Genomic DNA, 12,201 nt, shown 5'->3' with positions numbered 1-12,201 from the left:
CTTGAAAAATGAAGACTTTTTCCTAATTTGCTGAAATGGTCAATAAACATAATTTATTTTTTTATTTTTTATTTAATAATTTATTTAATAATAATTTAATTATTATTAAACATAATTTCCATATGGTCAATAATACAACAAAAAGCACTCAACATCATTTGTCATTAAAGAAAAACAAGTGCAGGGTGCCTGGGTAGCTCAGTCAGTTAAATACCTGTCTTCAGCCCAGGTCACAATCTCAGAGTCCTGGGATCCAGCCTTGTGTCAGGCTCCCTGCTCAGTGAGGAGTCTGTTTCTCCCTCTACCCCTCACCCCTGCTCATGCCTTCCCTGTTTCTCAAATAAATAAATAAAATCTTTTAAAAAGAAAAGCAAGTGCAAAATATGATACTACTAAACTTTGACAAAAATGCCTAAAATTAAAATAATTTAGAGCAAATTAGACTCATATGTGGTACACCTTCATGAAAATACTTCAATAAATTCTTGGCAGTATAAATCTGGACACACATATACCCACTAATGCCAGCTGTGGATATACCTGACAGAAAGGCATATACACGGACTCTAACAAAACAGTAAAAAAAAAAAAAAATTCATAGCACACTTCATTAAAAGCAAACTCTGGTAGTAAAAACAGTATCTACAGTAAATGGATAAAAAAAGTGTGATAATGGATAATGGAATAGTATCTACCAAGAAAAAAGAGCAAATATTGCTACAAGCAGAAAATATGGATAAATATTGAGAAGACTAGTCATAAAAGAGTGAATACTACATTATTCCACTTATATGAAGTGAAAAAGCAGGCAAAATGAATCTATACTTGTCTTTGAAGGTGAATGACAGGAAGTCTTGATCTGAGTAGTAGTTGAAAAGGGGTGTTTGCTGCATAAAAGCTGACTGGTTGCCTAGTCATAAGGTAGCACTGGGATGCCATGTTTTTGTTTTTGTTTTTGTTTTTAAAAGGAAGTCTACATCACCCAGGTACACAAGAGTCAGATGGGCAAACAGAATGCCAATTCATTCATTTAAATTAATAAATATAGCGGTTTCATGGACAATGCTTGTGTCAATATAATCAACACATTTACGCCATGAAAACAATCCCCCATGGAAGGCAATATTACGCAAATACAAGAACAATGACTGTTGACTAATATCCTTTCGCTTCACAACGCACAGAACCTTTACCATGCTAAGTATGGAGAGCAAGTTTGTTCATTCAATGACACTATTTCAATTTTGGTACTCAAACACACATTTTGTCAAGTTCATTTAACAGCTCTCCTTTGGCCACAGACACAATTTGGCATATAAAGCAGCTTGAATGAAGAACTCCAAGCCACTTAGGACTAGTGATTCTCAAAGAAAGTCAAGAACTGACATTATCTTATTTTACAAGTAGTAAACCCAAGTTTAAAGACATTAAAACTTAATCCGAGTCATGTTTATTTTGATGCTACAGACAAAACCAGAAGAGGATTCAGGATGCAGGGCTTTGATTTGGAGGGGCTGCTCTCATTCATTCAAGAGCTATTTGTCAAGAATCAGCTTTTCTGTGGCCAACTGTTGCCTTCTGTGCCAGAGACAAAGCTTCATTGGAAAAGTCTTTGCCCTCAAAGTGATTACATTCTCTGGCAAAGACAGACAGACCATCCATCTGCAGACAAAAAAATTTCACTGAGGGATGCCTGGGTGGCCCAGTGGTTGAGCGTCTCCCTTCAGCTCAGACCATGATCCCGGGGTCCTAGGACTGAGTCCCATCGAACTCCCCAAAGGAAGCCTGTTCCTCGTCTGCCTATGTCTCTGCCTTTCTGTGTGTGTCTGTCATGAACAAATAAAATTTTAAAAATCTTAAAAAGCAAGAAAATTCCACTTAATGGTGAGTGCTCTGAAGAAAGCATAATTCAATATTAGGGATAAAGGCTGATGAGAATTGCATACACAACTGGATACATATACAGCATGGAGGGGTCCAAAGAAGAGCTTCGGGGCAAAGGAGAGGGAAAGCACAAAGACCCTGAGGCAAGAACAAGGTTGGTACATTTGAGGAGCACCAAGGGGTTCAGCATGGCCAGCGTTTGGTACAAGGAAGGGTGGGAGCAAGTGAGGTGGAAGAGGCAGGCAGGGGCCAGATCGTGTTAGGCCTCCAAACCCATAATGAGGGGCTTGGGTTTTAAGCAAAACGAGAAAACATTTGTAAGGCTTTAAGTAAAACAAACACAATGCTGATGCCTTGAGAAGAGTACGCTGGCACATTGTGTAGAAACATACTTCCATATTGAGGAAAGTTGGAAGTGAAATACCTTTCGAGCACTAGCACACTTCCTTTCCAATGGATAAAACATTCTCTGAAATGTTTTATAGTAACACCCAGCTCAGTGAATTTTCCTTCACATCATGCATGCAGTTGATTCCTTGGAATTTTATCGTTGCTAATGTCACTGCTGCTTTCACAGAAATCTAAGGAATATCTAAGTAAAGGGCAGTCTTATGTAAGGGTTGTCTAAAGAGAAATGTAATGGTAAGGAGATAGCACGTAACTTAACACTATTGATACATGATCTAAAAAAAAATTCCCTTGGTTGCCAAAGTTTGTAACAGCCTTTATGGCTTGCCTCCTCCACCACAGCTTCACGTGCTTCTGGCTGAAGGAACATGGGGGCTTCTTGGGCATGTTTTCCAGGTTGGGTGGAGATTATCATCTCTAGTCCTCCCCAAACTCATAGATTGTTTCTGCATTAACAGAGATCTCTGCAAATAAAAAGCACCAGCAAAGTTGTTAGCTCACTAACTACAGATTGCATATTTGTTCTCAATTCACTTGAAACTACGAACTGCTACTTACCATCGTTGTTATCTTGCAATCCCCCGTTGCTTGACTTGCCCTGGAAAACAAATGTGAGAGGCCTGCTCAGGATATTATCTCCCAATTGGCTATCCCTTGAGTTCACCCGCAGGTGAATCACCAAGTATCAGGAAATGGGTCAGGGATGAATCCAATTTCATTAACATCTGAAAGCTCTCATCCGGTAGAACAAGCCGTCCTCCTCTCAGAGCAAAACAGATCCCTCCCCTAAAAAGTTATTAGTTAAAAGGCCAAACTGGGGTCCCCGTGGTGATACTTTTAGTGCCATGAGTACTGGATTAAGTGAGGTAAATAATAGATGGCCTGTTCACTGGGGAATTTATGTCAGCCCTTCTCAAGAAGCAGATGGAAAGTTTAACCCACTCACATCTGATCTCAGTTTAGAGGTTTAGAGCCCTCTTTCTTTCCCTCCAAGGAACAGAGACAGAATTTTAGGTTAGGTAAATCACTCCCCCGCTATCCTATCAGGGCAAACAAGAAGTTGAAAATGATGTGATGAATCACTGCTCTGACCTCCTGCCTGGGATACAGTTAACTGCCTAAGTTATTTGTCTTCCAAACCTAAATAATTCAGTTCAAGCACTTAACCTTAGGCTGGGAAGGGTTGAGGATTCAAAGTGGAGAACCTGGACTTTTGGCTTTGACTTTACGGGTGTGTGTGCTTGTGCTTCCCCCCTCCCCAACCTTGGGCATGCCCGTGCGCACGCGCACACACACACACACACACACACACTGTAGGCTAACCTTGGCTCCCTTTCCCAGATTCACTCTGGCTTCTCACGGAGTTCAGCCAATGAGAGGCTCTTGGTAGAAAGGGCAGGAGCAGAGTGAGGTCAGGAGGTGCGTTTCCCAATTTTGTCCCTGCTGGCCACTGGCTGGCAGTGGGTACATTTCTCCGGGAAAGGCCAGAGCTCCATCTGGCTGCTCTCTCCTACAGCTTGAGGTCTTTCCAGTTCTCTCAACCTGACCATAACTCTGCTCAAGTGAGCACATTCATTTCTTCTCATCTGAGTGTGCTGGCTCCTTCCTGCCTTGCTGTGTGCCAGCCTTTATTTACAGAGTTTGATTCCAAAAATATCACATGGCAGTTAAAGTTCCTGTGGTATATGTTTGTTATCATGATTATGATTATTTTACCACAGAATATCAAGGGTACAATATAGACGTTTAAGATATTTCATTAGAACAATTTGTAAAAAAAAAAAAAAAAAGCAATTTTATACAACTCTCAGAATAGTTAACTGATGAAGATTTGCCTTAGCACGTATCAGCTAATAAATTAAGGCTAAACTCTTCAAGTAAATAAGACATGAGAGTTAACATTTATTGTAAGTCCTCTGAGTACTAGAGAATTTGCATACTGTATTCCAATCACTATAACAACTATATATGATTTAGAATTAGTAAAAATCAGCAAAATATGGAAAAAGCTAAACTCACCCTGAGATATGTCCATCTTATCCACACTGCTGCCATTCAAAGGTGTTCATGCATATTTCCTATTTTCATTATTTGCTATTAAAGAGATGAGAAGTCAAGATAAAGAGGAATTTATGAAAATTCTGCAAACACTGTCATCATGGACACTTCAAAGCATTCCTTTTGGAGGCTGCTGGGATCTGAATGCTGTGTTCCCCCAAAGTGGATATGCTGATAACCCCCCCAAAGGTGGTGGTATTAGTAGGTGGGAGGTGCTTACATTTTGAAGGTACAACCCGAAGGAATGGGATTAGTGCTCTTTATAAAAGAGGCACCACATACTAGTGATTATAGTGAAACGGACCATAAGGGAAAGGAGGGAAACTGAGGGGGGGGGGGAAATTACAGAGGAAGATAAACCGTGAGAGACTCCTAACTCTGGGAAACAAACAAAGGGCTGCAGAAGGGGAGGAGGGTGGAGGGATGGGATAACTGGGCACTAAGGCACTAAGGAGGGTACGTGGTGTGATGAGCACTGGGTGTTATACTATACATTGGCAAATTGAATTTAAATAAAATATTTTTATAAGGAGATATCAGAGAGCTCCGTGGCCCTACCCACCACGTGAGGACACAAGAGGTCTGCAACCAGGAGAGGGTCCCCATGCCCCGCTGCCAGCACTCTGACCTGGGCCTGCCAGCCTCCAGCACTATCTGAAACAAACTCCTGCTGCTCATAAGCCACCCAGTCTCTGGCATTTTGTTATAGGAGCCTGAACGGACTGGGAGAGAGTCCCCCCTCTTGATGCCAACTGGCTCCCTTGAGTTTGTGTATCAGCTCCTTCTCGGGGTGCTCCTTCTCAAGCTTCGGGGATTGAGCACCTCCATGGGGCCGAGGAGGAGGATGTTAGCTCACCGGCTGGTCCACAGGTCTTCTGGCCACAGTCCTCCCCAACTAGGAACCACTGTCTCTGGAAGCTGAAGCCACAGGTTCTTCTGTCTGGGGGGAAATTAACCTGTCTTCTACAAGTGGAATACAGAATACATGTTATAGTTCAGGAAAGCTACAGGTTTCTTTCTTTCTTTTTTTTTTCTTAAAGATTTTATTTATTTTTTTTTATTCATGAGAGACACACAGAAAGAAGCAGAGACACAGGCGGAGGGAGAAGCAGGCTCCCTGCGGGGAGCCCGATGCAGGACTCGATTCTGTGACTCTGGGATCATGTCCTGAGCTGAAGGCAGATGCTCAACCACTGAGCCACCCAGGCATCCCTTTTTTATTTTTATTTTTTAAGTAGCCACAGATTTTGAACACAATTTCCCCTCTGGCATATCAGCCCAAGTGCAAAAGTGTAGTACAAATGGGCTTTTCCACATTTTTTCCCCTCTTTCCATTAACAAATCGTTCTGGGCTGAAGGATTCTCAGTTCTCCCCAAACTCACTAGTGAAGTGAGCCACAGACCCACATCTCTCTTCCTTTGCTCTCTGACAGGGAGGGTTGGCAATGGGGTGGGGAGCACCGAGAATGTCCTGAAGTTCAAAGCCCTGCAACTCTTCTTCCTCCCACTTCCTCCCTCCGGGGTCTGGTTTTCCTTTGGATCTGCAGCTCCCCCAGCTCAGAGTGCAGGGGTGAGTACAGGGGAGAGAGCCCTGGTCCCCTTAGCTAGTCCCTGAGCTCAACTGCAGAAGAGCCTGTCCACTGCAGCAGGGCAGGGTCCTGTCAGCATCCCCAGAGGAGACTGTCAGGGATGATCTGGGCTTTTCCATTGCCGTTTCAAGGATTCATTTTCCTGTCCCCTTGGGATTTGCAGGTGCGACTAATACCCAAATCGCTGTGTTCCCCTCTCCTTTTCATGTTCCTATTTTCTTTTTCTCTTTCTTCTTTACTGTGCCATTTCTTTCTTTCCTTCCATCCTTCCTTCTTCCTCCTTCTTTTCTCCCTGTCCTCCATTTCACCCTTCATTCTTGCTCTTTTCTGGGCAAAATGGTGAGCAACGAACGGTAAGCAAGTTTCAAAGGTGGTCATGAATAGTGAACTCTGTATGCTTAGTCACCTACAGTTGAGAATACTTATTTTGAAAGAGAGGATGAACTTAATAAAAAAGGGCCAGGCCCAGGGCAGAAGGCATACTGAGTAAAAGAAGAAAGGCACAACTTTTAATACTATAAATTAGATGCAATGTACTTAATTTTCCACATATAAAGTAAGGGATGGCACAGATTGCATACAACTCAATGGGAGGGTTTGAGAGCTTTTCAGCCACTTTCACTTTCCATTTATAATCCTCAAGAATTAGCCTGACCCATACTGAAAAAAAATTAATTCTACACATCCTTGTCCACATAGGTATTTCATTCAAAATCAAGGATCAAGGGGCGTCCGGTTGGCTCAGTGGTTGAGCGTCTGCCTTTGGTTCAGGTTATGATCCCAGGGTCCTGGGATCAAGTCCCACATCAGGCTCCCTACAGGGAACCTGCTTCTCCCTCTGCCTATGTCTCTGCCTCTCTCTCTGTATCTCTCATGCATAAATGAATACTATCTTTAAAAAAAAAAAATCAAGGATTGCAAAGGCATGGCATGGCTTCCACACACCCCCCACACCCCCGCCCCCAGTGTCCATGCTGGTCTTTGCTAATCAATCCCAATTATTTTTCCATCTAGGCACAGAAGCATCTTCTGTTTTTCTCAAAACAGTAATCCAAGTTGACTCCACCCATTAACAGGGCACATCGCTAGAAGAGACGTCTATTTCCATTCCTGTAAATAGACACCAGACTCATTTGATGATCTCCGTCTATGGCATTAAGGATTGTTTTTTATACTTCTTAAAAATTATCAAAACGATAATTTAAAAATCAGACACAGCTGTACTTGCCATGAAGAAATCGGCTACCCTCTGTAATTGGAAGACAGAGGGGCCAATGCACAGATTTCCTTCTGACAAAACCAAAGTAGAGAATCGCTGTCAATTATCTGAGCAATTCTTTGTTTCCTACTTGATTTTCTTTTTTTTTTTTTTTTTTTTTTTTAAATACTTTTTTTTTTTTTAATTTTTATTTATTTATGATAGTCACAGAGAGAGAGAGAGAGAGGCAGAGACACAGGCAGAGGGAGAAGCAGGCTCCATGCACCGGGAGCCTGATGTGGGATTCGATCCTGGGTCTCCAGGATCGCGCCCTGGGCCAAAGGCAGGCGCCAAACCGCTGCGCCACCCAGGGATCCCCCCTACTTGATTTTCGAAGTATTATGAACAACCACAAGGTAATCATGTTTATCTCTGTCATTTTAAAAACATGAAGACCACTATTGATTTTTCCAAACATATCTTAAGACATTTTTTTATGAATTTTATAGGTGTAAAGAGAGAAAGATGATAGCAAAACATACAGCACTGTGATGATCAGTGGAAGTTTGCAAGCAGAAACAAGGGGCTAAAAGCATAAATAAATCATCGTCCTTAAGGGGGAAAGCATTTCATTTCTATTTCAACTGATAAACCTTCAAATCAGTTTCAGCATAGCACTTGGAAAAATGTTAGTTAATGTTCACGGCAATAATATTTACCCTACCTTAAAGTATGTGTGTGTGTGTATGTGCACACATATGTGCATAAACTTCTATCTAATTCCAGTTACTTACCTTTATCTTGACATTTACCTGTACTTTGACAAGGGCATTTATACTTAACAATTTATTCTTAACACACATCTTACAAGATTATTCGCAAAAGGAACTCTTCGTAAATATTGGTCAAGGAACCTGTCCAGGAGCCTAACATTGGCTTTCACTTTTAGCAATTTTTTTTTCATTTCTATATAAAGAAAATCAGAAACCATAGCACTCGGGATTTAAACTCTATTAGATGTCTCATGTACAGTCCTGGGTATGGTATCAAAACTATTGGAAAAATTTGAATAATATTATGATAGGTTGGTATGAGATATGATTACTAAAATGATGCAGCTACATACAGAGCCCTGAATACTCAAAGAAAACTCACAAGGTATATGCATTTATTAATTTGAAAAAAATTATCAAGGGCCTCATTGTGTGTTTCTTAGAGCGTAAGATCTGTTCCCTGTCCCACTGTGCTCACAGTTTAGTGACAAATACAGATAAACAAATGCTCACCTATGAAAGTGTGCTAGGATGATTCATGATCATACTACATCAATACCACCAGGGGGGCTTTTTAAAAATACATGTTCTCAGGACTCTGCTCCAGGCATCCTGAGTCTGAACCATGTTACGGCATTCCAGGAGAGCCAAGAGAGAGAGCTCATTTCCCAGAGGAAATGAGTCTCATCAAGGGATGGGAATTATCAAGGAGAGGCTTGTGTGAGGTTGTCACCAGGGCCAGGGTGGGTCAGGAGCAGCAGCGGTGGGGTGGGCAGAATAAAATGGGAGAGAGAGAAGAATGTTGCAGTCTGAGGGGTCAGCACACATGCCATCTTGATGTGAACAGGCATGCATTGTGCTAACGTCATAGCATACAATGTAGAGTGGTGCAATAGTATGGACAGAGCCAGCATAAATAAAACTAGTGAAATAAGCTCTAGCTCATACAGGAACTTGGAGGTGTAGACTATTTCAGAGAGTTTAGACAATTTCAATAGCGATTGGCAGAGGAGAAATGTGCTCAGCATTAGCATTAGGATGTCCCCAGCTTGGGCAATAGTATAGGTGCTGTTATCATTTGCTCATGTACAGAGTCGAGGAGGAAAAAGTCATCTGGGGAAAAGGTGAGAAATTATATTTTTAAAAAAATATTTTATTTATTTATTCATGAGACACACACACAAAGAGACAGAGAGAGAGAGAGAGAGAGAGGCAGACACAGGCAGAGGGAGAAGCAGGCTCCATGCAGGGAGCCTGATATGGGACTCGATCCCAGGACTCCAGGATCATGCCCTGGGCCGAAGGCAGGTGCTAAACCTCTGAGCCACCCAGGGATCCCGAAATTGTATTTTTTAAGACAATTTTGAGACGATTGTATCACTATCCAGTGGCAATTAATGGCTATAAAATGCAAGGGAAATGTAAGAGTCACCAATCAGTTATTCAAGGAATCCTGAGCCCTTCCTCTGTGCTAACACCTTGTGCTAAGCCTAAAGGGACCACAGTGAAGAAAGGGAGAGACCCAGTCCCCATCTTTGCTACCAAGTGCATGGACATTTTTTGAAACTCTGGGAGTGCAAGAGATCGCCCAAGAAGGGGGTATGGTTAAAACATGTAAAGGATTTAGATGATGAGAGACACACAGGAACCTCTACGTAAATGTAAACTACTAATTAAACAAGCAAAATCAAAAAGTATCATTGCAAAGCAGAGAATTAGAATAGGATGAAGTGCCGCCACCAAATGATCCAACAGCTGTGGAAAGCCTCTCTGAGCATCGAATGACATTAAAATATTAAAAAGCCATTGATATGAGCATCAGTGAGAAGGAGAGACAGAGGGAATCGCTAATGTGAAGACCCTGAGATGAGACAGCACACATGAGGGTCCCGAGAATCTGGTTCTGGGCTCTGAAAGTCCCGTCAATGCATTTGAATTTTTGCCTAAATGGAAGGGGTAACTGTTCAATGATCTTAAGCAGGTAAGTGACTTGTTCTAATTTATATTTTTTCTATCTCTTTTTTTAAAATTTAAATTCAAAGAGCCAACATATAGTATATCATTCGTTTCAGATGTAGTGTTCAATAATTCATCACTTGCGTATAATACCCAGTGCTCATCCCATCACGTGCTCTCCTTAATGTCTATCACCTAGTAACCCCATCCCCCCACTCATCTCCCCTCCAGCAACCCTCAGTTTGTTTCCTAGAACTAGGAGTCTCTCACAGTCTGTCTCCCTCTCTGATGACTTCCCATTCAGTTTTCCCTCCCTTTCCCTATGATCCTCTGTGCTGTTTCTTGTATTCCACATGAGTGAAATCACCTGATTTCTCTGATTGACTTATTTCACTCAGTATAATATCCTCCAGTTCCGCCCATGTCAATGTAAGTGGTAAGTATTCATCCTTTCTGATGGTTGGGAAATGTCCACAATAGTCAAACTGTGGAAAGAGCCAAGATGTCCCTTGACAGAAGAATGGATAAAGAAGATGTGGTATATATATATGGATATACAAAATTTATATGGGTAAAAATATTACTCTGGCCGTTGCATGGAAAACTGACTTTGAAAGAGGAAGAGTGAGGACAGCCTGGGTGGCTCAGCGGTTTAGCGCTGCCTTCCGCCCAGGGCCTGATCCCAGGGACACAGGATCGAGTCCTGTGTTGGGCTCCCTTCATGGAGCCTGTTTCTCCCTCTGCCTGTGTCCTGTGCCTCTCTCTCTCTCTCATGAATAAATAAATAAAATCTTTTTTTTTTTTTTTTTTTTTTTTTTTTTTAAAGAAAGAGTGAAAAGCAGGGAGAGGCTTCAGGAGACTGTTTCAGACAGTCAGGCAAGATGATGGCTGCCTGGCCTCAAATGATGGATTTGGTTCATTTTCTGAGTTTGAGAGGAGGGTGGCCCTGCTGATGAATCAATGCAGGGAAATGAAGGAAGCAAAGGCAACTCTTCATTTAGGGGAGCCATGGTGGAGGGGATGCTGATCACGGCAACGTGAAAGAATGTCATGGAGAACCATATACTAGGACCTTTAGCCTAACCCTACTATATGGTTCTCTATGACATTCTCCTCCTCCATCATACAAACTGGAAACATGATTTTCAGGAAAGAATACCAACAACTCCTTTCTTGCTCTATCCCCTTCTTCTCCTGATCCTGCTCTACTAGCCACCCTTATTCTTTAAAATCTGCTTGATGCCTCAATCCAATCACTTCTACACACACATACACACACACACACACACACAGAGGCATACTATTCACTTCCTTCTATGGTGTCACATAAACAAAGAGCTAATTCAGGCAGCTAGGTTTGATTTTAGCAATAGGCCTGGCACTGAGAAAATCTTCTAGGACAGGGGGTTTTGATGTCTTTGTGCCATGAAAGCTTTTCACCCAACACTTTCCTCAAAAAAACAATGCCTTTCCTCAAAAAAAAAAAAAAAAAAAAGGTTTTTTAAAAAAATGTTTTTTGAAGAGGATAATGCACATAGGGTTAAAAAGAAAGCCAATTATATGGAAATAAGGTTTCAAAATATTAAGGAAATATGTATGTGATACAGTAATTCCTACAATTTTTTTTACTGATCTCTTAAATAAAAAGTCTAGCAGTTGGTCCAGTAACTACTATATTTTTTTAAGTGCCAATTATCTTCAATGATATTTAGCACTGTCTGCAACCACCATAAAATGATCTGAAAAATATCTGTGATTCTAATGGGTAACAAAACTACATGTGCTGCTAAAATGTGGTTTATTTAGAAATATTAAATTCTGTTAGCAGTTAGTGAAATTAAAAATATAATTTTCCCCTTTCCAGGTACAGACCCCTTAAATTTAGGTGAAGAATTGCCCCTGCAGAGTGAGTATCAAGATCCTCCCACAACATTTGGCAGATCATAAGGTAGGTGTAACTTCACTATGAAGGTAGTACACCAGTTCATTCCAAAATGGGAGTAATGTGATGTCCTGGTGCAAGGGATCCTAAGCCAATCTGGACAGGAACAACTCTTAAATTATTTTTGGTGGAAAAAAGTAAAAATCACTGAATAGTCTGAGGTAAATGGAAGTTAGTCATGCCACCTTATTACCAGATTATAATGAAAGTAAGTTTCAGGCAACATTCTGCTGTAGCAAATATAGAATGTATTAAACACTTCTGCAATCAAACCCTAAATAGTTGATATTACCTATTCTGTAAGTTTGACAAAAATATCACATTTCTGCCTTTGTAGATGCCCTGGCCATCACCCTGCATGAAACTTCCTCTCTGTATAGATGTCACCACATT

At 41.3% G+C, this 12,201-nt stretch overlaps 1 long non-coding RNA gene across 1 annotated transcript; it reads right to left on the bottom strand.

Annotated features, from left to right (window-relative positions):
* Positions 1 to 229: 229 nt before the first annotated feature.
* Positions 230 to 3,786, bottom strand: LOC112659760 (uncharacterized). Its single transcript, XR_003136495.3, has 3 exons — positions 3,616 to 3,786; positions 2,851 to 2,890; positions 230 to 2,756 (listed from the first exon to the last, which is right to left on the bottom strand). It is a non-coding gene; the product is annotated as an uncharacterized LOC112659760 (long non-coding RNA).
* Between the last annotated feature and the right edge of the window lie 8,415 nt (positions 3,787 to 12,201).

This window comes from Canis lupus, chromosome 35 (assembly GCF_003254725.2).
Source record: "Canis lupus dingo isolate Sandy chromosome 35, ASM325472v2, whole genome shotgun sequence".
Taxonomy (NCBI): domain Eukaryota; kingdom Metazoa; phylum Chordata; class Mammalia; order Carnivora; family Canidae; genus Canis; species Canis lupus.
Note: the sequence above shows the minus strand (reverse complement) of the source record. Positions and strands in the feature narration are given on the sequence as shown.